Source organism: Sus scrofa, chromosome 3 (genome assembly GCF_000003025.6).
Source record: "Sus scrofa isolate TJ Tabasco breed Duroc chromosome 3, Sscrofa11.1, whole genome shotgun sequence".
Classification (NCBI taxonomy): Eukaryota; Metazoa; Chordata; class Mammalia; order Artiodactyla; family Suidae; genus Sus; species Sus scrofa.
Genome location: NC_010445.4, coordinates 24,888,248 through 24,915,122, shown reverse-complemented (window position 1 = coordinate 24,915,122; position 26,875 = coordinate 24,888,248). Strand labels below are relative to the sequence as shown.

Here is a 26,875-nt window from a genome sequence, read left to right as displayed (position 1 = left end):
TCCAGACTCCATGATGTTGCCATTTTATAAATTATGAAACCCAAACTGAGAAGGATACATCTTTCCCAAGTTGCCAGGACACAGTAAGTTGTGCTGATACAATTTAAACCCTGCCTTTATGACTCCTGAGTCCAGTGTTCATTCCGTAAAGTACCTGCCCAGAACACAGACCCTGCTGAGATCTTACAATGCCTAATACAGAGGACCAAATACTTCCAGGTCTCCCTTTTCTCACTTCTTCCTCCAAGTTAGGCTTTCCATATTTTCAAAATGACCTTGGGCTCTTCGCTCCTTACATTGGCATTCTGTACTATAAGGTATATATACAGTTTCAAAGAGTGCCAGATTAAATGAGCCAGTGACAGGGTTTGAGATTCTTATTTATTTATTTATTTTGCTTTTTAGGGCCACACCTGCAGCATATAAAGGTTCTCAGGCTAGGGGTCAAATCAGAGCTGTAGCTGCTGGCCTACACCACAGCCACAGCAATGCAGGATCCGAGCCATGTCTGTGACCTAAACCACAGCTCACGGCAATGCCGAATCCTTAACCCACTGAGCGAGGCCAGGAATCGAACCTGAAACCTCATGGTTATGAGTTCCTTTCCGCTGTGCCATAACGGAACTCCTTGAGACTTTAATTTAGACAAAAATAGGGTTATTACCAGGCCTCCTCTAATAGGGCATGAAATCCCACGTCCCACAAAAAAACCAGCAGCTCTGACCCAACAAAGTAAAGAACTAGAAAGGGCCTGGTATGCTGCTCATGAGCCCCATGACCTTGTAGGTGAGTGGGAGACACGTTTCCATCTGAAATTTCATGTGCTTTAAATCTACCTGTGTTCAAAAACATTAAAGCAAAAATTACAGCTTCCATTTATTGACCTATACTAGCTGCAGGCATTATGCTAAGCACTTAACGAGCACCATCTTTCCAAATCTTCGAAACCCGACGCACAAGATAGATACAATTTCCCCAAATTTTATGACTGTGGAGGCTGAGAAACAGGGAGATTAAGGAGACACTCAGCTAGGTCAGTGGCAAAGTTGGAACTTAACCTGATTATGGAATCTGCTTCGTGACTTTAACCCAAAGTCTACATTTCTAGAAAGAGAGAAAATAAATAAAATATCTGCCAAAGAGAGTGAAAATTCCATTATCTCCACCCCTGCCCCAGGCCATCCCACCTGAATCAGAATTGTCTGCTGACTTAAATCTTCCGTTCAGTAATTTCCAAGCAAGGATGCAGGCTTTAAATCCTGTAACCAGCAGTTCCCCTTGTGGCTTGGCAGTAATGAACCTGACTAGTATCCATGAGGATGCAGGTTCGATCCCTGGCCTCTCTCAGTGAGTTAAGGATCTGGCATTGCCATGAGCTGTGGTGTAGGTCACAGACGCGGTTGGGATCTGGTGTTGCTGTGGCTGTGGCATAGGCCGGCAGCTACAACTCCAATTCAACCCCTGGCCTGGGAACTTCCATATGCCATAAGTGCAACCCTAAAAAGAAAAAAAAAAAAAATCCTGTAACCAAATTCAAGTACATAACGATTTCCAGATAAAATACAGGATGCCCCATTATATTAGAATTTCAGGTAAACAACAAAGGATTTTTCAGTATAAGTATGTTCCATTCAATATCTGAGACACACACTGAAAAGTTACCTGTTGCTCATCTGAAATTCAAGTTGAACCTGGCAGTCCTGTATTTTTATTTGCTAAATCTGCAATATGGGGACAAGAGGTTAGCTATGTTCCAGATTGTTCCCATTTTTGTGATGTTCATAGCTTAAAGTTTCAATCTGTTACTGGAAATTTTCTCATATTTCTTATTCAGAATCCAATGCTTCTGGAGGATCTTTCCTGAGGCTTGAAATAGTGGCTTAGCCAGGGTAACTAATTGTGGAAAGATGTAGACGAGGCTGCACATGGATTTATTTTATTGACCCATCGAATGGTTAGCAAGGGCCAAGTCCTTGTGCTATGGAGAGATATTAAGATTCCAACCATCAGGAAATATGTAATGTGGTAGAGGAAGCAGCCAAAAACTCAAGAAAGCAAAATCTGGTGGACGCTACAAAAAAGCCACAGGTAGAAGGAATTAGAGGATTCACAGAGGTTCCCCCTAGATGGCACCCTTGAACACAATTTTAAGTGGAGGCCCCAATTCAGCTTTGCAAAGCGACACCCATCAGGGAAGGAGGGTTGCAATGTTTTCTTTTAAAGAAAAACAAAATCAACAAAAAAACAACCAACCCTTTCCTGGGGGGGCATCCATCATACTGCAGTTGAAAAAAGGCATGAAACCAGACATGACTGCCTGAAACATGAGAATTTAGGAAGACATTTCTGCCTATGTCCTCCTATCGTCACCACTAGCTCCCTCTTTCCTGGATGTGGTGGAGGAAGAGAGGACCCTAAGCTTATTATTATTATGACCCCTAAACTTATTTCTCTATCCACCAGCCTAATTATTTCTGGAAATACTACTTGGTAGAAGTAATACATCATTGATGGATGGGCAAAGTCAGTGAAGGAAATCAAAAGGTACAGACTTCCAGTTATAAAATAAGTAAGTCAGGGGGATTAATAGACAGCATGGCAATTATAGGTAATAATACTGTATGGCATATTTGAGAGTTTTTAAGAGAGTAAATCTTAAAAGTTCTCACCACAAGGAAAAAAAAAACGCTATACATGATGACAGACATTAACTAGGCTTATTGTGATCATTTTGCAATGTACACAAATATCAAATCATTATGTTGCACACCTGATATTTGTTATATGTCAACTATACCACAATAAAAAAATAAAAAATAAAAATAAATAAACTAGGAAAACTTGATATGATGAGGGAGGAAAAACAAATACATTAAATATTTTTAGTCCCTTCTATGTGCCAGATAGGTGCTAAGTTCTTCACAGCCATTATTGTACTCACCAGCCCTAACTACAAACCTGTGATTGCTTTTCTCTTTCCTAAAGAGTTATTTTCCAGGTTGCTATGGACACGAGTCACAGAGGAGAGATGGATGAAAACAGGTCCCTGGATGGAAAGGGCCTGAGTCCTCAAGTCTATCCCCCTCTCCCTTTCACAGACGAAGCTGAGCTCAGAGAGATAATTCCTCTAAGGTTACACAGTAAAAGTCTGACCTGGGACCACAGCCCGGGACTGCTGGACCCCAGTTCATGGTCTTTACCAGTATGTCCTATGGCAGTTGTTCTCAACCTAGACAACTGTGCCCCCCAGGGGACATCTGCTAATGTTTGGGGACATTTTTGGTCATCTGCTAGGAAGGAAAGTACTACTGGCATCTAGTGGGTTGAGGCCGTGGATGCTGCTAAACATCTTACAATACACAGGACAGCCCCCTCAACACAGAATCTTCTTGACCAAAATATCAGCAGTGATGTCCAGCTGAGAAACCCTGCTGTATGGGTTGGATTTCGGGTCAGGGACCATGTGTTCTGGCTCTGATTTGAAACGGAGGATTTGGGATTAGACTTTTTCATGTATAAAATGGAAACACTAATCTAACCCATTTTTAAGGATGTCGCTGGGTCATGACATTTGCATTTGAAAAGTAGCAGTTAAAACCTTCCAGTCAAAGTCGTACTTACGTCACTGTCACTTGTCTGTCTTGAGCTCCAGAGATGCCTCCAAAAGACTTGGTTCATGGTATTTAGGCAGCGGAAGCCCTATGATCCTGAGAAAGCCCATTCTCACGCGCCAGTCCACCTGCCTGAGGTGGAAGGGCAGCTCTTTCAGAGCCTCAGTTTCCTCACGAGCTCCTCACTCAACGCCCGTCCGAGAAGCTCCGAAAGGCTGAGGGACTCCGCGCACTTTGCTGTGGCCACCCGGCGCTATGCTCTGGCCGCCACGCCGCAGCTTGCAGCGCCTCCGCGTGGTCGTTGGGACCTTGGGCCCGGTGAGCCCAGAAGAGCAGAGCAGAGGAGAGGCGCGAGGCGGGGCCGCGGAGCCGAGGGGCGGGGCGAGGAGGCGCGAGGCGGGGCCGCGGAGAGGAGGGGCGGGGCGAGGAGGCGCGAGGCCGGGCCGCGGAGGGGAGGGAGGGGAGGGAGGAGGGAGGGGAGGGAGGGGAGGGGAGGGGAGGGGCGAGGTGGGGCCGCGGAGCGGATGGGAGGGGCGAGGAGGCGCGAGGCCGGGCCGCGGAGAGGAGGGAGGGAGGGGAAGGGAGGCGCGAGGCGGGGCCGCGGAGCGGAGGGGAGGGGCGAGGAGGCGCGAGGCCGGGCCGCGGAGGGGAGGGAGGGGAGGGGAAGGGAGGTGCGAGGCGGGGCCGCGGAGGGGGTGGGAGGGCGCGAGCTCCAGCTCCTCGCCCCGCCTCTCGCTTCCTCTTCCCGCTCCTCTTTCCTGCGTTTTGCTTCCTCTTCCCGCTCCGGGCACACTCTGCTCCGCCTGCAGAGTATAAGAGGTGCGGCTGACAGGAGCAGGTGAGAGCTGGCTGCTGGGGCGCGGGGAAACTGAGGGCCCTGACTGGCTAGACTTCGCGGGGCGGGACGAACGGCAGAGCGCGGGGGCGGTGGGTTGAGAAGGTAGCTGGCGTCCCAGGACTTAAACCCTTCAGTCTGCGGTTTGGTTATTGTCCCATCCCTCCGAGCCCTCGGGGGACAGACACGCACACACACACGCACGCACACACACGCTTTATCCACACCTGCTACGTTTTGTGAAAGGTTTGTCTTCCCTATCCCAGCCCGGAGACCCTGCCCTTTCTTGGGAAACCTGGTTGGGAAGTCTCCAAACCCCCTCTTTAGAATTAATGAACACAGATGCCCTCCTCCTTATCAGGTTCTTCTCTAACGTGGACCCACCTTTCCCGTCAGTGCTGGTAGGAACTCCAAGTTCCAAAGGTGGATTATTCTCCCCAAATTAATGACTAGGTACTCGACTCCCTCCTGAGCTCCCATTTCCCTGCCTCGGTGCCCTTTCGGGTGCAGACCCCCTTCTCTACCTTCATCATCCCCCTTCCCCCCTCCCTTTGGATCCTAAGAAACTGGGCGCCTGCCCCCTTTCGCGTCTTCGAAGGCGGGGAGATTGGAACCACGTGAGGAGCGGGAGGCCTGGATCCCCTCGAGGCTGCCCCCAGGTTTCCTTCCTCCAGCCCTGGATGCGGAGCCCCCCCTCCCCCCAGCCGGAACGTTTAGGTTTTCCGTTTGCCCCGGGAGGGGCAGGGATGGAAGAGTTGGGGGCTTTTGTCGTGGAGGGGCGGCGGGCTGTAGAAGCGAGGGTGGGTTAGCTGGTGTTCTGGCTCAGCCCGGAAGGCGCGGAGAAGGCGGGGAACTTGTGTCCTACGCAGTGTAAGGGGTTAAATCTTCCCTCCGGAGACTTCTCAGTGCCTGCGGAGGCCCATCCGAGGAGTAAGTGACTAGGGGATCTGGGAATTGCTGTGTCTGTGGGATTCTACCCACTCTTGCCCCATTAGACTCCCCAAACCGGTCCGAGTGGACCTTGGGTTCCCAAGGCCCTGGGAGACCATTAAAGGGAGCTGGGCTTGTTTCTGCCTGTTGCAGATTTGAGATTAGAGGAACTGAGTACTGGGGGCATCGCAAATTCAAGTCGGTGCCAACTACAGCTTCTGAGACAATATGGGAAGAGAGGGGTTAGTTCTCCTCTGTTCAGGGGATTCCTTTTTCACAAAAGGGATTATAGCAGAGAATCTCTACCCAGGGTGATTAAAATGTACTTTAATTTGCTTCTAGACCCTGTAGATATTAGGTGCTACCTCTTCCCATCTCACATGATTAGCATGTGGGATGTTCAGTGTGGTAAATAAATGTATCTCTTAATTTTGTTCACTGTGGCAGAATCTTTTAGGCATTTGTGGTATGGGTCAGGAGATCAGTTTTAAGGAAGAAATGGAAAAGATATCTCTATGTCCAGCCCTACAGTTGTTCTGGGAAATAATAAAGTAAGAACAATATATTTGTTTGTATGAAAATAAAAAAGCATTTAAAAGATTAATATCTAACAACACATAGCTTTTATTAAAAATAAATAATTACATGAGATTGGAACAGTCCTGGAAATTCCAGGTTATCAAGTCACAGGGTATAATTGTGGCAGTCTGCCCCTGAGGTTCCTCTCTTGTTATGGAGAAGAGACTTACACACAAGTAAACAGAGAATAATTTATGGCACAGTATAATTGTTAGCCAACCTGTTTAGTGGTGATAGTAAATAAAGAAATTGGCTGTCACTTGTTTGAGAAGGACTTTTTGGCAACAAAACAAAACAGAAAAAACAAGGCAATAAGACTTGAAGGAGTGTATTCAGCTTTCTTACTTTCTTCCATACTCTTTTCAGCATGTTTTGAGGCTAAAAAAGATAAACATAAAGTCTCAGAGATAATACTGTTAACATGTTATATATCCTTCCAGATCTTTATTTTACTATGGGTATATAGAAATAAAATATGTAACAAGATGTAGTATTTTATATTTTTTTCACATCATAAATATATTTTTATTTCACCAAATATCTACGTTCTCATTTTGATGGCTATACAGATCTCCACTGTGTGTATTTATTCACTGTTTATTAGTAGACAGCTTCTTTCTATTGTTTTGCTATTTATTATGTGTTATAAATAGAGATGCACTGCACATCCTTTTGGCATGTTTTGATATAACTGTTTGATTATTTCTTTCAGATTCCTAGAAAATAGCTTGTTGGATCAAGGTGTGTACACTTTGAAATTGCCAAGTCATCCTCTGTCTTCATGCCCACCATCAGTGTGTGAGATAGACACTCTTGTTGGGTCAGTTGGGTGAAGACCACTAATGGTTTAAGATACTTTTCATTTCCTCCAGTGACAGCAAGAGACAAGGTGACATGAGAGATTTGGCTGTGTCCTGCACTGACGAGCTTACTGGTAGAATTAATTCCTAAAGAGACCGAAGTAGGTTTCCAGATGGCGAAAGAGGAGCCCCCGAGTATTTCCAAAGACTTGCAGGAGCTGCAGAGGAAGCTGTCTTTGCTGATAGACTCTGTCCAGAATAACTCAAAGGTCAGTTTCCAATCAGAGCCTATCATGGAAAATCCCAAAGTAACACTAGCTTAAACACCACAGAAAGTTATTTCTCAAGTAAAAGATATCTGGAGGTAGGTCAGAAAGCTTTCTCACTCAACCACTTTGCCATGTCTGAGTTGTGCCCTTCAAACTCATTGTCCAAGATGGTCGCTAGAGCATCAGCCATTGTATCCACATTTCAGGAGGAGAAAGACTCGCAAGCCACCTCCAATTTAAGGAGACTTCCTGGAAGTCACACATGCACAAAACTTCCAGTTACATCTCATAGACCAAAATTTAGTCTCATGATCATCCTTTGTAGCAAATACAATTCATTAGCTGGAAACAGAGGCAACTCTCAGTCTGTGCCATAGATACTACCTTTTTTTTTTTTTAAATTTTGACCTGTTACACTTGAAAATGAGAGGCTAAATTCTACTCTTAGAGTTGAGTCCAGTGTTCTACTAGAAACCCACTGTCCAATAGCAGTGTGACCTTCACCACATTTGTAATTTAAAATTTTCTGGGAATGCCCTTTTTGGCACAGTGGAAACACATCCAACTAGGAACCATAAGGTTGTGAGTTCAATCCCTGGCCTCGCTCAGTGGGTTGAGGATCCGGCGTTGCCTTTAAGCTGTGGTGTAGGTTGCAGATGTGGCTCAGATCTAGCGTTGCTGTGGCTGTGGCATAGGCCAGTGGCAGCTGCAGCTCCGATTAGATCCCTAGCATGGGAACCTCCATATGCCATGGTTGCAGCCCTAAAAAGACAAAAGACAAACAAATAAATAAAATTTTCTAGTAGCCATATTTAAAAAGTAAAAGGAAGCAGGTAAAATTAATTTTAGTAGTGTATTTCATTGAACCTAGTATATTTAAAATACATCCTTTCAACATGTAATCATTAAAAATATTAGTGAAAAAAAGGTTTTGAGATGTTTTACATTCTTTTTTGTACTAAGTATCTGAAATCCAGTGTGTACTTTATACTGACAGCACATTTCCATTTGAACTAGTCACTTTATAAGTGTTCGGTAGGCATTCAAAGGCAATAGGACTGGAGGTAGTATATTATACTTTCTTAAATGTTTATCATTATTGCTTTCTTCTGTATGCCTTTAAGCATTTTTTTTTTCAGGGAATAAGTAACTGCTCTCAGATAATATTATTAACATTTGTTACATGTCCTTCTAGACTTTTTTTTCTCCTATGCAGTATACCCATAAAATACATATGTATATGTTACAAAGAGAACTGGTTTGTGATCTATTTTTTGTATTGGACAGTGCAGTTCTACTAGGATCTATTTGAGGAACCACGCCTTGGCAGTCTAGAGCACTCTTCTGCATAGTGATCTTTTCTGGAATCATCCCCAAACGCTTCTGGCACTCTGTGTGGATTTAGCAAGTTATTTTTAAGTTGGACAAGTGGCTTTCCAGTCAGCAGGCTGAGACTCTTGTTACTAAAAGTTAGTTTAGTAAGAAATGTCCTCATATATGTGATCAGTTGATCTTCTTTATATGTGTTAGTTGTGTTCTATCAAGTCATCTCAAACACCGAATTATCACCTGTGGAACCATTGTACCTACGAGAAATGCAGGATTAGGTTTTGGCACACTTCTGGTGGCAACATTTTCATCAACCTGTCAAACCATAAGCTGTTTTGCATGTCTTTTTTTTTTAAAGGTACCTTTATTCAATATATATTGTTGAACTCCAGGCCAACAGCCAATACTACACAGGCAACTATAACACTCCCTGAATGGAGCTTATCTAATATGTGTATTTTTTTCTATAAGGCACATCACAGTCTTATACTTAGGAGCACTAGCACTAGGTAGTCCATGGGTGCTGTTTTAAGTGGCAAAATCACCAGTTAAAAAAAAAAAAAAAACCATAAAAATGCAAAAAGGTGGCATTTAAAAAAAGATGTATTGATTTATTTATTTTTATTTATTTATTTATTTTACATTCTTTTTTTTTCTTGCAATATCATGCTCCATCACAAGTGACCAGACATAGTTCCCAGTGCTATACAGCAGGATCCCATTGCTTATCCATTCCAAAGGCAACAGTTTGCATCTATTAACCCCAAATTCCCAGTCCATCTCACTCCCTCCCCCTCCCTCTTGGCAACCACAAGTCTGTTCTTCATGTCCATGATTTTCTTTTCTGTGGAAAGGTTCAATTGTGCTGTATATTAGATTCCAGATATAAGTGATATCATATGGTGTTTGGTCTTTCTCTTTCTGACTCACTTCACTCAGTATGAGAGTCTCTCGTTCCATCCATGTTGCTGCAAATGGCATTATTTTGTTCTTTTTTGTGGCCAAGTAGTATTCCATTGTGTATTTTTTGCCACATCTTCTTAATCCAATCATCTGTGGATGGACATTTGGGTTGTTTCCATGTCTTGGCTACTGTGAATAGTGCTGCAGTGAACATGCAGGTGCATGTCTTTTTTAAGGAGAGTTTTGTCCAGGTATATGCCCAAGAGTGGGATTGCTGGGTCATGTGGTAGTTCTATGTATAGTTTTCTAAGGCACCTCCATACTGTTCTCCATAGTGGTTGTACCAGCTTACATTCCCACCACAGTGCAGGAGGGCTTGCAAAAACCATGAAAAGGACAGTTGATAAAGAGCTGAAGCAAGAAGACAGAGTGTTACCTAGTTGATATGGGTATCAGGTGGTTCGTGTTTTTCAGTGCTGTGTGCAGGTCCATGGAAGCACCTCCAATGTTGATTTTAGGGTTACAAATCAATTCTAATGAGTGGGAAAATTTGCAAATACGGAATCTGAAAATAATAGGGATTGACTATATATTAATTAACCTTGTTGAAACACTTACTATATGCCAAGCACTGTGCTAGACACTGGGCGTGTCTTATTAAATACTCACACCTACCTTTTAAGGTATGCATTTCAAAGCAAATGAACTCTGGCTTTTTGGCATCATTTTTTTCACCTTAGATCCTCAGCCATGGTCGTTGGAATAGATTTGGGCTCAATACAGGGCATATTCCAGGGCAGCTGACCCCCAGAATGATGGAACAGACCATCAGTTCTTCAGCCCAGAGGTAGAGTAGTTTCTTTTACATTTTTAAATTGTATCAATTGAATTAATATTAATTGTGTTAACTGAGAAGGAGTGATATTGGTGGAAAAAGGAAAGGAAATTACCCGTAAATTCATCACTACAAATCCAGTGGTGGTGGTATTATCATTATCAGATCCCTTCAGCACATAATTTTCATGTAATTTTGATTTTTTTTTTAAGGGTTGCACCCACAGCATATGGAAGTTGCCAGGATAGTGGTCAAATTGGAGCTGCAGATGCCAGCCTACACCGCAGCCACAGCAATGCCAGATCCAAGCCATATGTGCAACCTACACTGCAGCTCATGGCAATGCCAGATCCTTAACCCACTGAGCGAGGCCATGGATCAAACCCGCATCCTCATGGATGCTGGGTTGCTGCTGAACCACCATGGGAGCTCTGTATATAGTGATTTTCATTGTGGCAGAAGTTTAGTTCTGTATTTTTATTTTGCTTTATATTGTATATTGGTGTTTTTCTACATTGAAGTGAAAGTCTTCTGAACAATTTCTCTTCTTGGTGGTAGAAGCTTCCTTCAGATTGAAATACTGTAATTTACATAGTTACCCCTTGCTTCTAGGATATTTAGATGATCACTTTCCCCCAAATAATGGATAACCTTTCCTCATAGTTGATACGCCCTTGAGTTCCAAATAAGAGTAGATGGCTTCCAGATGGAGCGTCTCTGAAACAACTCCATCATCTTTTCAAGGAAGCCACTGGAATGTCAGGTCTTAACTTTTAGACTGACAGAGTCAGAAACCTGCCCAAAGGAGCTTAAAGAAATAAACAGACTTTTGGGAAATGTAAGGCTATTTTAGAAGCTAAAGGCAGGAAGTAAAGCAGGGCAGAGCCTAAGGAGGCCTTAAGAACCAGGGTCTGGCAGGTCACTGGGGTCAGAGGTAACTCAGTGCCCTCTCGTGAGCCCTGTTGCACCTCATTGTAGCTTTTCCTTGGGTACCAGCTTCCATTGCCTCTCTCTGCAGCTTGCACTCTTCTGTTCCTCTTGCACACTTCTGTTCACGGGGACAGACCTGATGGCCCTTCAACTCCCCATGCCTCCTGTGTTCTCAGCTGAAACCCTCCCTGTCAGGGACCTAGTCTTAGGAGTGCCCGATTCCTAGGAGGAAGAATCTGTTTGACCACATCACCTGGATCCAGGGAGGTGGCACCTGGCCCGGTGCTGTTCATTTCACTGGTATAAACATGGCTTCAGGGGCCCCCCTGCTGTGGAAGGGGGCAGTTTTCAGAGAGGGGGAAAGGGAGATAGAACATGGGCTGGGCAGATGCCCCTCAGTGGTATCTCTTTATGTGGATTACCTGGGACAAAATAGTTTTGCTCTCATGCTGGCCTTTTTTCCTTCTGCAGCAGAGGTTTTGGAATTACCTCCTTGCTACCCCTATTCCAGTTCTGAATCACAAAGACTGTAATCTGGGAGAAACTGTCACATAGCACCTTGGACTTGTCATTACCAGTCATTTTAAATAATCCCCCTCTGTTGTCCACCCATCTGGTGGCAAGGGTCAGTGGACACCAATTATCTTTTGCATTCTAACACCAGGGAATTAGCCTGTCTCTTAAATAGTTCCAGATGGAACATTCATGTCTTTCAATACTGGCCATGTTGTCCCTACTTTGGAACCTCCCATACCTGTGTGCATTTTATCTTTTTATTTTATTTTTTTGTCTTTTTAGGACCGCACCCATGGCATTTGGAGGTTCCCAGGCTAGGGGTTGAATCAGAGCTATAGCTGCTGGCCTACACCACAGCCACAGCAACGTGGGATCCAAGCCGAGTCTGCAGCCTACACCACAGCTCACGGCAATGCTGGGTCCCCAACATACTGAGCAAGGCCAGGGATCTAACATGCATCCTCATGGCTGCTAGTCAGATTCATTTCTGCTGACCCATGACTCCTTTTGTGTATTTTAAAATAAATCATCTCTGACCTTGGGCAAGTTGCCTAGGCTCATTGACTCTCCATCTCATCTTCTCTAAAATAAGCAATACCGAGCTCATAGGTTTGTTGTGAGGATGATCTCAGATGTTGTTTGAGAAGGCCTTAGCACAGAGCCTGGCACATACTGATGCCCGTCTGTCCTAGCCTGGCATTCTTGGCTTCTTCAGCATTGCACTAGGCCTGTAAAATCTAGATTAGATAACCTGTTCGTTTCCAGGCTGGGAGTGGAAAATGTTACTGAGGAATAAGCTATCCCGCTTCCATCCCTTGAGAGCACTTGAAATAGTACTTGGCTCTTGAGTATCTAATGAATGTTCTGTTATTATGAGGCATAACTGCATCATGGCCTCTCCTTCTGAGACAGACTGGGCCAAGCAGGGCCATCCTGCCCAGGAGAAGACAATTGTTGGGCTTAGTTGCATCTTAAATGGGTCTCTCTGCATGTCTGAATGACTATTTTGGGGATGTAGGCTTAGAAGAGGCAAATAAAAAATTAGATTTCTTGAGGCCTGAAAAAGAGACCATCCCTGCTTGTTCCTTCCTTGATCCCCATGCCACACTGTCCCCACATCGTGTTGGGTTTTCTTTTCTCATTCCACTGCAGACTTCAGACTGCATCTCCCCATCTTCCGTCTCTGCCATCAGCCTAGTTTTGGCCATCCCTATCTCGTGCTGGTTCCTCTCCAAATCTTCCTCATTGTGTCTTGCACAGGACTGCCAGGTTCATCTTTCAGAATGATCCCGTTGATTGTATCATAGTCCTGCCCAAATGCCGGCAGTTTGCTTCTTGTTTTTTTTTTTCTAGAGAAAGTTTGAGTGACCACTTCCCAATGGAAATATTGTGTGAGCTACATTTCTAATAGCCATATTAAAAAACATAAAAGAAACATGTGAAATTAATTTTAATTATATATATATATATTTATGTTTATGTTTTGTTTATTTTTAGGGCCACACCCACAGCATATGGAAGTTCCTAGGCTAGGGGTCAAATCATAGCAGTAGCCACCAGCCTGCACCAAAGCCATAGCAACATGGGATCCCCGTCTGGGGCGGGGCCAAGATACTGTACTTCTAGCTCCCAGGTGATGCCAAGTAGCTCAGACTTAACCTGTCTGTGCGTCCGTGGCCTCAGCTGTGAAGGGAGTGGCCAGTTGTACCTGTGTTCCATCAGAGCTCACATATGCCCAGGGCGCCTTCTGAGAGTGTGTGCAAAGCAGTAGAGCAAGGCCCAGGTCCTCCCTCCTTTCACAAGACTTGAGGTTGGGTGGGGCCCTCAAACTTGCCACCTGTCCAGAGCTGCCTTAAATTGTTGCTGGGCTGACTCGTGTCTTGGGAGGATTGTTATTTTTCTTCTTACTTCTGGGCCTTCCAGCTGCACGACCTTGGTAAGCTTCATGACTTTATACGTCCTGTTGTCTGGACAGATCCATCAGTCTGGTTCAGATGTATCATTCAGTCCTGCTCTTCTTGCCTGCAGGTGGTTGCCTTGATGAAGTCTCCGGTGGGTCAGTACCTGGACAAGCATCCTTTTCTGACCCTCACCTTGCTGGTGTTTGTTGCTGTGTCAGCCGTTCCTGTTGGCTTCTTCATACTCCTCGTGGTACTTACCTCCCTGGCTGCTTTTGTGGGAGTCATATTACTGGAAGGTATCTGACTCAGTTACTCCCCGCCTTGGAGAATGACTCACTAGGGATGACAGTGTTTATCAGGCACCTGCCACTCTTTGTTACAGGGTCCTATTCTTGTCAAAAATCACATCGACTAAGGCAGCTTATCAGAGTCGTTAAAACACAGATTTGGGAGTCTGTATTAGAATCCCACCTTCACCAGTGTGATTTTGGACAAGTCATTTACTCTCTCTGAGCCTGAAATTCTTCATATGTAAAATGAAGCTATAATACTACTATCTCAAAGGATTAAAAGGATTGAAACTTAGAGTTCCATAAAGTAGTTAGCACAATCCATGGCATAGAGTAGCTTCTCCATGTGTGCTAACCATTGTCATTAAGCAGAGAAGACATTCAGTCCACAGCTAGTTAGCGAGAGCACCTGTCGCATGCCAGGCAGGGGCCTTGCTATGTACTGAGGTTACCCCTTCTCCGTCTTTCCTCCTTAAGTTCCACTTCCCGTTGTCAACTTCTCCCTGAGTTGCCAAGTTAAAATTACGAGAAACCAAATCTGGTTGGCTCAGTGTACCTTTTCAAATCAAATCACAGTCCACAAAGAGGTGGTTGCCATCTGCTCAGGTGATCACTTCCAGCCCATTCTATGGCTTCCTAGAGCTAAGAGCACCCAGGATCACTTCCCTACCCAGAGGATTGTGGACAAGATAATTTATACTTGAGGAGGAAGTCAGGCATGCATGTGGATGAGCCAGATACAGGGCAGCAGAGTGTTTGTTCAGTAAATAGTAATGGATAGATGGACAAAAGATGAGTGAGTATTGTAACAAAAGGAAATTTAGAAGGAAATAAGGGAGTCTTTACATTTTTGGTAGCATCCTGCAGGGCTTTACAGAAGATGGAACTTTGAAGATGGATGACAGCTTTGCCTCAGGGTGAGCAAGGAAGGGCTTTCTAGATAGTCCACTTTTAGAGCAGTGGTTCTGCAATCTGAATGTGCATGAATCTTACTGCTTTTTGAACACGCAGATTTCCATGTATCATCCAGAGGTGGTTATATAGGAGGTGTGGAGTGGGGTCCAGAAATCTGAAATTTTTTTTATTATCACTTAATGAATTTTATTACATGTATAGGTGTACAGCAATCATCACAACCAAATTTTATAGCATCTCCATCCCAAACCCTCAGTGCATCCCCCCACGGCCCCCCAACCTGTCTCCTTTGGAAACCATAAGTTTTTCAAAGTCTGTGAGTCAGTATCTGTTCTGCAAAGAAGTTCATTGTACCCTTGTTTTAGATTCTGCATGTAAGTGATGGCATTTGATGTTGGTGTTTCATTGTCTGACTGACTTCACTTAGCATGGTAATTTCTAGGTCCATCCATGTTGCTACAAATGCCGTTACAAACGGCTGAGTAATATTCCGTTGTGTATATGTACCATATATTCTTTATCCATTCCTCTGTCGATGGACATTTAGGTTGTTTCCATGTTTTGGCTGTTGAAAATAGTGCTGCAGTGAACGTTGGAGTACATGTGTCTCTTCAAGTCATGGTTCAGAAGTCCGAATTTCTAACAAGGTTCCCTGATCCATCTCATTCTGAGACAGGTGGTTGTTGGCCATCCTTTGAAAAAGACTGATCTAGGATTTTGTAAATCTTTATGAAAAGGCAGCACATCTGTTTACATTCTGTACTTTCCTTCCTTTCCAGGGTTCATCCCTGAAGCTGTCCCTGTGGAGTATTAGGCTATTTGACCACTCAAGAGGCAAAGGGAAGGATGTCTGCCATGCAGCATTCTCCGTGGTGTTAGTCCTACATTGGAAAAAGGAATTTTGTTAGGAGGGAGGCAAGGGAAAGTGTGCTGGGCAGACAGAAACCACCACAGTCTGTCACACCCACAATAGTCATTTCGTTGTCACGTCAACACTTAGAAGTAGTTATTATATTTTTTTCATGGATGAGTGAAACTAATGCTCCAGGAGGCCCAAAGTCACACCATAAATGAATTAACTGGGGTCAAACTCAGGCATGTTAGCGCTGAAAAATCCATATTCTTTCCATTATACTTTTTACTGTTTTCCCCCCATAGACCATATATTATGAAAAATGTATTTTCTCTGCACTTATTAAATAGTAATTTATTAATATTCCCATTAAAAATTTAGATGGTGGGTAAAATGACCATTCAGACCTTGGGGTTACTGCGTAGTAGTTGCCAGGCTGGCTTGTAAAGGATGTAATCAAAAGTTATGTTTAGATCTTACTCTGTTTTGCCTGCATAGCCCTTATTCCCTTAGATTGTAGGTAAGAGTAAATGATGATATTTGTTAGGCGGTTTGAAACATTGGACGTGGTTTATCACTGCCCTTACAGCCTTGGCTCACTGCTTCTAGAGGATTCCACTGGGAGCCTCTCCTGAGCTGAGGATGAGGGGGTTTCAAATTCAAACACCCATGGGCAAGACAGGTAATAAAAGTGAGCAAAGTGGTCCAGGAACAATACAGGTGGGAAGGGTGGGGCCTGGAGGAAACTGGAGGGCCAGGCAGTTGTTGCCATGCAGTGATGCTCACCTGAGTATTGGGATTGCCTCCTTTTTAAGCGATGCCACAAGTCTGGATGTTTGTGGGAAATCTCCCCACTTACAACATCTCAGTTAACAGTTGCTTTAAACACAGTGGCACAGGGTCTGGCGTTTGCGGTCTGTTTTAGTTGAATGACTTTTTCGACGCGCTCTCCTCTAGGCCTGGTCATCTCTGTGGGCGGCCTCTCACTGCTTTGTGTCCTCTGTGGCTTGGGCTTCGTGTCACTCATCATATCAGGGATAATCACCGTGTCCTACGTGGTGGTCTCCAGCCTTGTCAACTACTGGTTTTCTCCCAGGTAAATGCATGTCAGCGCAACAATTTAATCCTAACCATTTGGGGGGGGGGATTTTCACAAATAATCCCCTAACCCTACCGAGTGTCTTGAAACAAAATTCTAAGAGGCATATGTTTTCTGTAGTTCCCCAACACATCAGATATCGAATGGGAATTTACAATGGAATTTCCACAGCAAAAACTATTGCTACTGTCATCCACCACACTCGGTAACTCATTTGTTGTCATGGCAACTCTACGAGGTAGTTATTCTTAATTCCTTTTAAAAGATGTCCTTTTTTTTTTTTTTTTTTTTTTTTTTGTAGGGGTTGGGGATCAACAGGAAAACAATGAACTGTTATCTTACCCAGCAAGCATGTGCCCCAGGTGGTACAGGAGCTGAATCTGCTCTTCTCACAGCCTGTCTTGATCCCCTCCGCCCTTCAGAGTGTGTGTCTCACCACTCTGAGTGTGAACCTCATGGTTGAATGTACTTCATGGCTCCTAAATTCCTCCTGCTTCATCTGGGGCTTCCACTGAAGGGACAGTAATCTATTTAAATGCTGGAGAGAAAACTAGCTGTGTCGAAATACTAGTATATCTGTCTATAATGAAGAGATTATCAGAGGTGATTTTTTTTGGATGCTCAACTTTTGTCCTTTTGTACTTGTTGACTTTAGAATCTAAGTCCCAAGTGGGGTGTGACTTCATTATGCTTCATTTAAGCTCTTGCTGAATTGATGACAGTGGCTAATACCCATCAAGCACTTGCTTTGTGCCAGGGGCTTCTTATGCCCTTTCCAGGCCTCAGCTCATGTACTGTGCACACCCTGGGAGGCAGGTACTAAGCCCATTCTGTGATAAGGAAAAGGAAGCCAAGTTCCAAATCAAGAGAGTGGCAGATAAGGGAGTTATTAAAGGTCAGTTAACTCCAATCCCTCTTAACCAAGATACAAACTGACTCTAAAACAGGGATCAGAAACACTTTCTGTAAAGGTAAATATTTTAGGTTTTGCAGGCGATGTGGTCTCCTTGTCCTCACTCAGCTCTGCTGCTGTTAGCCCGAAAGCAACATAGATGCTAAGCAAACAAACAAGTGTGGCTGGGTTCCAATAAAACTTTATTTACAAAAGCAGGCAGCAGCCTGGATTTGGCCCTAGGGCCATGGTTTGCCAACCCTTGCTTTAAAAGAACCTCTGTCCTGAATTTGGTTTTTCCACAAAATAGCTCTTGAACTTTTTTACCTCAAATGATTATCCTCTTGTTACTCATATGCTGAAAAACAAAATATGAAGTGGGTATAACTTAAAATTGCTCAGGAGTAGCTCTTATAGGATTGCTTCTTTGATACCCTTGGTGTTACAGTCCTTGGAGCTTCTTATAAGTTGTCTTGATCACTGTCCATCTTAAAGGAGAAATATTGGCTGATTTTTTTTTCTTATTCAATATTTTATTATATTCACCATCTGCCTATTCTTGCAGCAGTATATCAGCAATAAATACTGAAGTTTAAATAACTGGCGGAGTCCTCCCTAATATTCTGTATTAGGGTCTTCCTGGTTATTCTTGCATATTTTTATTTTTCTAAATTTTAAAACTGTTTTCCCAAGTTTCAAAAGAATTCTATTAGAATTGTATTGGGCTGTAATCAATTTATAGGTTGCTTTTAGGAAAAACTGTCATCTTTATAATATGTGTCTTTCAGGCCAGTAGTATGACAGCCTTTCTATTTATGTAAGTCTTCTTTCTCCCTGGGCATTGTTTCTTAGTGACCAGAACTAGTTTTTTTTTTCTCAAGAGACTAGGTTTTTTTTTTTTTTTTTTTTTTTTGTTACTAATCCTGGCTGTGAGAAGCAACTTCAACAAAATAAAATCATTTGATGTTGAGTCACCAGTACTGGCTGATTGAAGCCGATGTTTCTAATCCAGGATCCCTCCCGCCTCTGAATCCTTCTCTACAACTATAGCCCAGGAATCTAAATGCTATAGCAGAATCTAAATACCTGTTTCACAATCAGCAGATGGAAAAAGGTATCCAGGATATGTACTCCATCTCCTATCCTCCCATAGTCCTCCCAACCAAAGCACTTACACCTAATTTTTCACTAGGGCAGGGATCTCAAGCTTTTTATTCACTCAGGACCCATTTTACCTTCTTAAAAATCATTGAGGCTTCTGGAGTTCCCGTTGTGGCTCAGTGGTTAACAAATCCGACTAGGACCCATGAGGTTGCAGGTTCGATCCCTGGCCTTGCTCAGTGGGTTAAGGATCCGTCGTTGCCGTGAGCTGTGGTGTGGGTCACAGACGCAGCTCGGATTCTGCATTGCTGTGGCTCTGGTGTAGGCCAGTGGCTACAGCTCCGATTGAACCCCTAGCCTGGGAACCTCCATATGCCGTGAGAGTGGCCCAAGAAATGACCAAAAAAAAAAATTATTGAGGCTTCCGAAGAGTTTTTGTTTATTGTAGTTTCCATATCAATAATTACTCCATTGGAAGTTATAACCGAAATTTAAAAAAATATTTATTCACTGAAAAGAATAGCATTTCCTATTGATATAAGTAATATGTTTTTATGAAAAGTAACTATTTTTCAATACACAATGAAATGAGTGAGTGGCATTGCTTTACATTGTGCAAATATCTTTAATGCCTGCCTTATTAGAAGTCAGCTGTTTCTTTTGTGCATCTGCATTCATTCCATTGTGATGTGTAACTTTGGCTGAAGTATTTGAAGAAGGCTCAGCCTCACAAGTGTGTGTTTGGAAAAGAGGAAAAGCTTTTTCAAATAATTATTAATGTTCTTTCATAGTACACCAAAAATCACACACACACAAACACACACACACACATACACACACGAGTTCCCGTTGTGGCTCAGCAGGTTAAGAACCTGGCATAGTGTTCGTGAGGTTGCAGGTTCCATCTCTGGCCTTGCTCGGTGGATTAAGGATCCAGCGTGCCACAGGCTATGGCTAAATTGCAGATGCAGCTCAGATTGGTGTTGCCGTGGCTGTGGCATAGGCCAGTAGCTGCAGCTCTAATTCGACCCCTAGCCCAGGTATTTCCATCTGCTGCAGGTGCTGCCATTAAAAAATAAATAAATAAATAAGTGGTAGTTTCTTAAAGGTTAACTGAAATGTGAACTTTTTGTACTTTGTAATAGTAAAATTTACTGATCTATATAATACTTTTTACTAGATCTTTTACCCATGATTTTGTAACTTCATAGGCTGGTCATTTGGAGAATACTGGTTTGTTGAGTCATGTAGATTTTCCAAATATACTATGAAAAACTCCTGGGTTTTTTTGTGAGAGAATGAGTGAAAAGGTGTATAGCATGTGACACTATTATGAAAACAGTTATCACTTGAAAACCCTTGCACCAGTGAATTATTTAAAACTCAGGAAACAAGGAGTTCCCATTGTGGCACGGTGGAAATGAATCCAACTAGTACCCATGAGGATGTGGGTTCGATTCCTGGCCTCGTTCAGTGGGTTAAGGATCCGGCATTGCTGTGAGCTGCAGTGTAGGTCTCAGACGCAGCTTGGATCCTGCATTGCTGTGACTGTGGTGTAGGCCAGCAGTTACAGCTCCGATTCATTCAGTCCCTAGCCTGGAAACCTTCATATACCGCGGGTGTGGCCCTGGAAAAAAAAGAAATACATTTGCTTCCTATGTGGGTAAACTAGCCTTTGAGAAGAACAAACCATGCTGCTTTGTTATGGGATCAGTCCTCCCCGGGACTGCAGTCTCAGGGAGCTGGGGAGCCAGCACAGCCTGTGTCTACTTATAGGGCCACCACATCATTACCTCACTTCACACTCTCTCCTGAAGTTCGGAGGCACTTCGCCTCCTCACATCTCTACCTAAGAAGAGATAAGGTTTCCTCCTGCATTTTTGTTCTCTAATTATCAGGTAGGAATGCTTTGGTGGCAAGTGAAGAAAAACCTAAATAGATAATGAGCTTAAACAAAGAGGGATTTATTTTTATCGTGTAGCAGAAAGCTGGGGATAGCCCAGTGCTGGTACAGCCACTCTGGTGTCATCAACATACCAGGCACTTTCTGCCTTTCTCTGTCACCATCCTTTAGCGCATTGGTTTGTCACCTCATGGCTGCAAGAAAGCTGCTGTGGCTTTGACTACATCAGCTACATTCAAGGCAGGATGAAGGGTGAAAAAAAAATGAGTCTTCCTCACCAAGTGAGTCCGATTTTTTTTTTTTTTTTTTTTTTTTGTCTTTTTTGCTATTTCTTGGGCTGCTCCCGTGGCATATGGAGTTTCCCAGGCTAGAGGTCGAATTGGAGCTGTAGCCGCCAGCCTCTGCCAGAGCCACAGCAACGTGGGATCCGAGTCGTGCCTGCAACCTACACCACAGCTCACGGCAACACCGGATTGTTAACCCACTGAGCAAGGGCCGGGACCGAACCCGCAACCTAATGGTTCCTAGTCGGATTTGTTAACCACTGCGCCACGATGGGAACTCCAGAGTCCGATCTTTTTTATCAAGTAAAGGAAATCTTTCACAGGACCTCTCCCTTTCTTACCTCAGCTGACTTCCGTGGCTGGGAATGTTGGCACCTGGCCACTCGGACTTGGAAGGGAGGCTGGGAAATGGAGTGTTGAGTTTCCTCAGCCTCTCTAGCATAAACCCACCAGGGGAAGGACTTTAGGAATAGGTGTTGGTCTACCCAGCTCTGTTGAGTCATAATTTCTTTCCCTCATGGGGTATCAGTGTTAGCAAGGCTACTTGAAATTCAGAGAGAAGCCATAGGTCTAGTTAAGTTAATATCAATAGTCTCACTTCCCTCTGAAACCTACCATCACTGGGATGAAATTTCTCTTCTCCTCTGCCTCCATCTTCCTTCTGTTAAAGATGTAAAGAAACAGCCAGCCAGCTAATTAGAATTTGAAGGTATGGGTCTGAATCCCAGCTAGGTCATTTTTTTAGCTGTGTGATCTTGAATAAGCTGTTCAGTGTCTCTGTTCTCAGTTTGCTTTCATTGGTAAAATCAGACTGCTTTTCGCTCTCCCTTTCTTAATGGATTGTCCTGAAGACACAGACAATAATTTGGGAAAACACAGCATCCAAATTAGAGCAGGGAAATGGATCACGAACCCCACCCCTAACTCAGTCATTTCAGCCTCTGTGCCCTCAGTTTCTGTAAAATTAGGGTAGACCCAAATTTGCTGTGGCTGCCAGAAGCAGCCAAAATTAAGCCAACAAAGAATGTTATATATCCAGCCATGTACACTCTCAACATTGTTCTTTCAAGAGGCCTTAGCGCTAACCATGTCCTCTTATTACCAAAACAGACTGTTGACACAACACAACTGCAGTGGCGACTGTCAGCTGCCCAGGAGGTCTGCAGATTTAGATGGCCTCCACCAGGAATGACCAGCTGAATGGAACCAAACTGATTTTCCAAGCAACTCTGGAACGCTGTCGGGTCATCCTTGCTCCTTGGGGTCATGACTCAGAAGGGGCCCAGTAGTCAAGCACTTCCTGGAGGTATCCTCTTGCTTTTTCACTTGTAGGGTCCTGTAGTGGGCAATTTGGGGAGTCTTATTGCTTTGGTCTCAGTTCCATCAGCTAACAGACTCTCACATGGAGAATCAACAGAGAACTTCAGTGGCTCAGCGGCTCCTCCCAGGTCTCACTTCCTTCTCCCCAAAGATGCAGACCTGACCTTGGCAGAGTCCTGAGCCTCTAAAGGCCAGTGACTTGACCCCAAAGGCTCAAATCTTGTAGCCGAGGGCCCAATTTAGGGCAGCCGCAAAGTGTTTTTCCTTTTTCTTTCTTCTTTTTTTAAAAAATGAGAGCTGCTTACTTCTTCACTCATTTGAAACAAAAGGTGGGGGAAAAAAATCCCAAACAGAACAAACTCTTTTGCCTTACCAGCTTTTTATCAAAGCCAAATAATATCTGGGAATAATGGCCTCTCAGTCAAAGTTAAAAAGTAAGAGTCTACGCTTTTGGCCAAGAGCATTTTTTTTCTAAGTGCTAAAGATATGGTTTCCACTGTTGAGTATTATTAAGTGCTGTTACTCTTTAAAATATTTGCACTTGATACTTTGGTTTTAAGGAACTTGTCTTGTTAAGCCCTGTCTTCAAAAAGTCCTGTGAACATGCTATAAACAACTAATTTTATATGGGGTTTCTACCTTAGTGGTTTATTTGCTGTAGCAGTTTATTAAATAAATATTTATTTAGATGATTTTTTAAATTTACTGTTTATTTCAGAATACCCCTTCTCTAGATATCAGACCCATTTATTCCTTCACATGTCAATTTCATGGCAGATCCTGGGTCATGAGGTTTTTTTTTAGTTACTAGACACAAACACTCAACTCAAAATGGGGAGTATTTTCAGCGTTGAGAACTTTACACATGGGGAGGGATTTGTTTTACTGAACGAAAAAGCCAAGAGGTAGGTCTTAAGCCCTGCAGCACCCAGGGGCTCAAGTGTCTTTAGCATCTCCTCTCCCTTCCTCTCTCAGCACTGCTTTTCTCAGTGTGAGCTGGTCTTTAGGCAGGCCTCCCCCATGTGGTGGTCCCAGCAGCTCTAATTTTATATCAGCCTTGTAGTCAACACTCTATAATAGGAAAAGAAGCTGTTCTTTTCAATAGTACATTCAGGTTTTCTGGGTTTGGCTCTGACTGGACAGACGTGGGTCATGTGAGTAACCCCGAACCAGTCACAGTGGCCGGGGGGCGGGGGGTGGGGGTGGGGAATGAATATGCTAACAGGTCAGGGCCGGGACCTGTGTGCATTCAGGCGCCAGAGGAGGGGGTGGGTCAGCACCCCCCCGCCCGCCGCCCCACTGATTCAGCATGGGGGGGTGCTGGAGTACATAGAGATAGGAGGAGGATTCCAAAGGAATATCACAAGAAAAGTAAATACATGCTGAGCCCACAAAAGCAAGTTCTTGCTACTCAATAAAGGCCTTCATTTGGCACTTGAACTTTTCTGTATCCCACGACAGTCACCCACACCTGTCACTGAAGGTGCCTTCAACTCTATTAGAGAACAAGCACTGCCTCTTCCTGCCGGTACATGGGAGTATTAACATTTACAGTTACTGTGTTTTTTTGTTCTTTTTTTTGTCTCTTTGCCATTTCTTGGGCTGCTCCCATGGCATATGGAGGTTCTCAGGCTAGGGGTTGAATTGGAGCTGTAGCTACTGGCCTACACCAGAGCCACAGCAACGCGGGATCCGAGCCGTGTCTGCAACCTAATGCCACAGCTCACGGCAACGGCGGATGCTTAACCCACTGAGCAAGGCCAGGGATCGAACCTACAACCTCATGGTTCCTAGTCGCATTCGTTAACCACTGAGCCACGATGGGAGCTCCAACCGTTACTGTTTATTCAATGTTTCTCTCTTACATGCAGGTGTCTGCTATTAACTGTTAAAGCTAACTACTGCCCTGCTGTGTTCTGAGGCTTCAGCAGTGAAGAATGAAAAGTCCCCTGGCTTAAAGTTACTTTCTAATGCAGGAGTCACTTAACCTGCCATCTGTTATTGTACATCCGTTATCTGTTGTTGTATAACAGTTGACACAGAACATGTTTTGTTACTGTAAATTTTCAGTGTATTAGGAGTACAGGCTTGGCTTAGCTGAGTCCTCTGCAAGCCGGCAGTGACAGTGCTGCCAGGGCTAGGTTCTCATTTGAGGCTCGCCTGGGGAAGGATCCACATCCAAGCTCACGTGGTCATCGGCAGCATCTGTTTCCTTGCTGGCTTTGGGACTGAGGCCCTTAGCCCCTCTCATAGGACATCTCACAGCCTGGCAGGCTGCTTCTTCAAAACCACCAGAGAAGGGGGTCTCCTAGCAAGCTGGACATTACATTCATGTAACACATAGTCACATATGCATAATCACATGCATACTCTCACTTTCACTACGTTCTGCAGGTTAGAAGCAGTCAGGTCCTGCTCACATTCAAGACAGGGGGATTTGTACCACAAGTGGGGTCATCAATTTCTGCCTTAGCATCCACCTACTACAACAAGTAAAATGTAGGTTATGATAAGTGTACGGAGGGGCGTAGAAGGGGCAGGCCGTGTCAGCCACAGCATCTTCACAGAGTCAGAAGTTGCCACCATGCCAAGAGCTGGGGGCAGGTGTTCCTGGAAAAGGACACAGCCTCCCCAAGGCCTGGAAGGAGCTTCATGTGTTTAAGAAAAAGAAATGAGGAGTTCCTGCCATGGCTCAGCAGAAACAAATCTGACTAGCATCCATCAGGACTCAGGTTCGATCCCTGGCCTTACTCAGTGGGCCGAGGATCCGGCGTTGCCGTGAGCGGTAGTGTGGTTCACAGATGCGGCTTGGACCTGATGTGGCTGTGGTTGCGGTGTAGGCCACAGCTACAGCTCCAATTTTACGCCTAGCCTGGGAACCTCCGTATGCAGCCCTAAAGCAAAAAAAAAAAAAAAAAAAAAAAAAAAAAAGAGAGAGAGAGAGAGAAATAATGATAGCAGTGTGGCAGGGCTTGGTGAGCAAAGGATAAGTGGAGGAAAGACAGGAGTCCATCATGCCGGTTCTTGTTGGGTAAGAAATTTACAGCAAAGAAAAAAAGGGAAGATGAGGAATCTTCCCTTTATAGTTACACCTTATGTGAAGAGGGACATAATTAGATTTTTTAAAATCTTCTCTTTGCATTAAGAGGGTCATAATTAGAGTTTTAAAGATCATTTGTGGCCAATGGATTGGGAGTCAAAGGGCCAGTTAATAGATCTGCGGAGGTCCAGAGCAGAGGATAGTCCAGGGTGATGCAGACCTGCATTTGGAGAGCCAGCAGCACTTGGTGATGGATTGTATGTGGCCGGGAAGGAAAGGGGGGGAGCAAGGAGGGCCCTTCGATTTTTAATTTGAACCAGGGGGTAGGAAGTGATACTGTTTCCTGAGGTGGGGGCTGGGTGGATATTCAAAATCTTCTTTGCTCATATTCAGTCAAATATGCCTTTTTGACAGCAAGAGAATATGTCAAGGGGATGGTGGCTTAGAGGGGAAGTCTGGGCTGGGGCCACAAGATTTGGGAGTATTTTCAGTGCTGAGAACTTTACACAGCCTTCCTATGGAATGCTCTCTGGAGAGTAGCAAAGAGTTAGTTCACTTTAAAACATTTCTGATCACATAAACATCCTTGCTTCAAACTCTGCATAGTGCAAGGTGCATTCTCAGTGCACTTAACACTTAAAAGTGCTGATTCCTTCCTTTCTTTCTTTCTTTCTTTCTTTTTTTTTTGTTTGTTTGCATTTTAGGGCCACACCCACAGCATATGGGGCAAATGGAAGTTTCTATTCCCAGGCTAGGGGTCAAATTGGAGCTACAGCTGCTGGCTTACACCACAGCTACATCAGTGCTGAATCCAAGCCTCATCTGCAATCTACACCACAGCTCACAGCAACACCAGATCTTTAACCCACTGAGCAAGACCAGGGGTCGAACCCTCATCCTCATGGTTCCTAGCCTGTTTTGTTTCCACTGCGCCACGATGGGAACTCTTTTTTTTTTTTTTTTTTTTTTCCCCTTCCTTTCATGGAGACTAGGTTGGGTTCTTAACCTGCTGAACCACAATGGAACTTCTTTTCCTTCCTTTCATGGATAAGACCTATCACAAACTGCACCTGCTGGCTTCTCACTTTCCATATCCTCTTAGCCTCTGGATTTTAGAGGTGAAACTAAGGTTCAGAGCTGAAATAATTTACCAGTTCTGTTCATAATTGTGGCATCTAAATCCAGGCTTTGCAGTTCCAACTCTGTCTGCCACGGTCCCTGGAGCCTGACACACTCCCTGGAGCCATTGCCCATCAAACAAAATAAAATAATGTACAGAACCCAGCATAGTGTCTGCCACAGAATAGGCCCATAAAGAAGAGTTGTCCAAGGGCCCAGTGTACCATCATTTAAAACTGGTACAGGGGCACGTGAAAAGCCTATGTTTAGCCACGCTTGGAGGAAAGGTGGGACTCAGGTTATTCAAAAGATATCACTACCGAGATAGAAGGTTAACCATGGGGAAGAGAGTCAGTAATGCTGAATTAGCTTTGTATGGTAACAGATGGTATCTAGACATACTGTGATGGCCATTTTTGTAATATATATGGACATTGAAACTTTATATACCTGAAACTAATATAATATTGTGTGTCAGTTATACTTCAGTGAAAACAGGTATTGTTGGGAGTTTCCTTTGTGGCTCAGCGGTTAGCAAACCCAACTAGGATCCATGGGGATACAGGTTTGATCCCTGACCTCTCTCAGTGGATTGAGGATCTGGCGCTGCCATGAGCCGTG

General features: G+C 44.1%; 1 protein-coding gene and 1 long non-coding RNA gene across 7 annotated transcripts in view; one reads left to right on the top strand and one right to left on the bottom strand.

The window, feature by feature from the left end:
- Positions 1-3,963, bottom strand: part of DNAH3 (dynein axonemal heavy chain 3) — a 215,858-nt gene extending 211,895 nt beyond the window's left edge. Inside the window, 1 exon segment of the mRNA XM_021086503.1 lies at positions 3,622-3,963. The gene's annotated coding sequence lies outside the window, so the exon portion shown is untranslated.
- TMEM159 overlaps positions 4,282-26,875 on the top strand; it is a 34,211-nt gene continuing 11,617 nt past the window's right edge. For 2 of the 6 annotated variants that reach the window (XR_002342385.1, XR_002342386.1), the window contains exons 1-6: positions 4,296-4,449; positions 6,668-6,696; positions 6,828-7,024; positions 13,566-13,734; positions 16,454-16,592; positions 21,886-22,081. This is a non-coding gene — a long non-coding RNA (transmembrane protein 159). Of the gene's footprint in view, positions 4,450-5,098; positions 5,377-6,667; positions 6,697-6,827; positions 7,025-13,565; positions 13,735-16,453; positions 16,593-16,896; positions 18,369-21,885; positions 22,790-26,875 lie in introns of those variants that run through there. The other 4 variants (XR_002342384.1, XR_002342389.1, XR_002342387.1 and 1 more) reach the window with 4 other exon arrangements.